This window comes from Mycteria americana, chromosome 5 (assembly GCF_035582795.1).
Source record: "Mycteria americana isolate JAX WOST 10 ecotype Jacksonville Zoo and Gardens chromosome 5, USCA_MyAme_1.0, whole genome shotgun sequence".
Classification (NCBI taxonomy): Eukaryota; Metazoa; Chordata; class Aves; order Ciconiiformes; family Ciconiidae; genus Mycteria; species Mycteria americana.
The window spans coordinates 33,722,654-33,725,846 of record NC_134369.1 but is presented as its reverse complement, the minus strand read 5'-3'; positions in this window follow the sequence as shown (position 1 = coordinate 33,725,846).

Here is a 3,193-nt window from a genome sequence, read left to right as displayed (position 1 = left end):
TCTTGACAGAATTTCTGTAATGCCACAATTGAGACATTTCCCACATGAGGACTTCTTTTATTTATTAATTTTTATATGTCTATCTATATATAAAATTTATATCTCTATTGCTTTATTTTTTGCTTGAGTTATATCCAATAAAAATGAAGTTAAAAAGCTGAATGCATTTTAATTTTGGCCTAACATAACTGACTAACTGCTGTTTTAGTTTAGCTTTTTCTTTGTCACATTACGCTGTTGATTTTGAAAGCCCTCATAGTAAGTTTTTATTTATTTTGGCATTGCCATGATTTCATTGTTGATGTGCCTGCACTACGAACAGAAACATTTTATGACATACTATGTGCTATGACTGACAGAATATACATGTCAACATTGCTTTACCGAGAAAGAGTGCTCAGCTAAAGCGGGGGGTGGGGACGGGACATGGACGACAAAAACCAGACAGTTCTATTGCTTGTCCAAATCACTCTCTGTTCTCAAATTACTGGCAGGCAAAGATGTATCTGTTGGTGCCAAATTATATTACAGCCATCAGCAATAAATCAAATACAAGGACAATGCCACAATATGTGGCACTACAGTGACTGACAACTGATGTTGACAATGAAACATGAAAGTGAGAGGCTGCAAAATAAAGTCAGATAGTAGTACTTAAACCTCATTGGGCTGGTTATGCTGGAAGCAAAAAGATGAAGAGCAAAGTCTGTATGACCAGGTGGGAAGCCAGAGTCCTGTGATGTTAAAGCCCAGGCTACCCAAAGCAACAGGGGCATTTGTGAATGTCTCCGCACAGCCACAACAGAGACCTAGCAGAAATGCAAGGCAGATCTAACATAATGACGGTGTTTATTTCAACAAATAAACTCTTCTTGACATCAAAAGCTAGCAAGGGTTGTCACATTTTCCAGAACGCAACGAAAGATCCAATTCATAAGCGACACAGACAGGAACATATGGGAGACCTTGGCCAACTTCAGTGAGTGCAACTTCCCCTGTGAGGAACTGGGCAGGAGGATGAATGGGCAGGAAAACCAATGAGGGGGCAGGGAAGTGAAAGACAAAGCCGTTTTTCTTGTGCAAGTAGCTACATGTTACAGCCTGCTGCTACCCTGACAATAGCTACGTGTTACAGCCATGCTGTTCTGCCATCTGTTCCCCTAGCTGCAAGTCTCAGGTGCAATGTGCACCTGGTATACATTTAAGCCAAGTTTGGCCTAAATGTTCTGGGTAGGGAGTGTAACTAAAAGTGTGCACATCTATATGAAGCTCACATAGATCTGCTTCACAGAAGGAGAGGAAAACCCACATCACCTATTTGAAGATGAATCTTTATGCTGAATTGGCATAAGTACCCACAATGGAAATAAATCAATTTTAGAATAGAGCAATCATATCAGATCTTTTTTCCTCTACAAATCTAGGCTCGTGTTGTGGTGCTTTGGGTGAGCAATTAGTTTTTCACTGCAGCACATCTTTGCACACCAGTTAATTCACATCAATGTTTTTCATAGCATTTCCTAATCAGAAGAGGTGCAGAGGCTGTTTGATCTGCCAATAATCAATCTGACATAATTTTTCTGGCAAGAGATTTATATCAAACAGTCAACTTCGTTCTGTAACTCAGAACATGCTTTTATCGTGCCATGTCTCAGACCAATTAAATTCATTATCTTACCAAAACAGTGTGCTGATTTTAAATACTGAAATATTAACATTACAGTGAACTTCAGTTGATCCAAAGGACACACTATCATCTTGACCAACTGCAATTTCATGGTAATTAATTTGTCTCTGGTAAAACACACATAATGATCTTCTGGAAATTTTCTAGAAAACAGGCCCCTCCTATCCCTGCCCTTCTAAATAAACAAGACTTTTTCACACAGGAGTTGCATTAGAGTGTCAGACCTGTCTCATACGCCATTATGAAACACTCACAGTTTGGGCTTTTGCAGAGCTCCAGCAAGGTTGCTGCGAACTACTGACAGGTTTTGCAAAGACCCACTCTGGTTAGATGCTACCAATACCTCCACACATGAAGCATCTCTCCTTAGAGTTTAGGAATAAAACTCAGGTTTCTGCTGCTAGGATGAACCCTTGTCTTCAGGCTAACACTCCCACCCCAAGCACAAGATGCTCCCATGTTACTTGCTTTAGTGATTCTTTTTCAGGATTTCTATTTCCTTCATTTAAGTTTCCTGTAGAGCTTTCTGTCCACCGACATCATTTAGAGCCCTTTTGTTTATTGAATCCTAATGTGTTAATACCAAATAGCATTGGGCTCTGCTAAAATATGCATCTATCCCCTTGAAACAGCTAATCCATTTAATAACAATATTCTATACTGCATACTCACAGCACCCAACACGATCAGAAAAAATAAAAGCTCTTGTGTACAGAAAACAGCAGTGAACTTACACCTTACAGATTTTTTTTTCATCTTGGAAAAGAACCCAAATAATCCCCTCAACATTGTCCAGAAAGAGTAACGCCAAGCCTGCTGCAGTTTACGCACCACATAAGATTTTGCTTTGTTGAGCAACAGCATAAAAGATTCAGCTCCTGGATAATTGATCAAGAAGGGATTCTGCATATTGACAGGTTGCTAAGTTACTAAGATCGCATATATACTAAAAATGTTTAGACAATATTTTCTCTTTGACTGAGTAGTAATTCTGGCTGTGACAAGGAACAAAAAAAAAAAAAAAAAACCACAAAAAACCCAGACAAGTTCTTGAAACAGATGCCAAAGATTTTATACAAGGAATGTCATGGCTGCTTTCTCTTTGTGCATTAACATGGTAGTAAAGCTACATGCATAAACGGCACACAGGGCACAGCCTACAAACCAAGAACACATTGCTCACCCATTAAAAAAATAAAAATACTTTGAAGCACAGAATTATGCTGGATGTGCAGAATGTCTTTTAAGAGAGGATTTCTACCTACTCGTGCCCTCCCTTGGGCAACTGTCAGTTTATGGCAGGCTTTGCTTACAAAAACATTAGACAGTCCCCAGTAAACCTGGCCAGTACCGAAGGTGTCCTGGAACGTCTTCCAAGGCTACTTCCGTGTGTAGGCTGGATGTAGTTGCGAAGGGGCCATCACTTTGCGAGTATGTTCTTTCAGAGACAAAGTGAGAACCACTTGTTACAAGGAAAAAGTCAGTACGCTCGTTCAGAAGATAAAG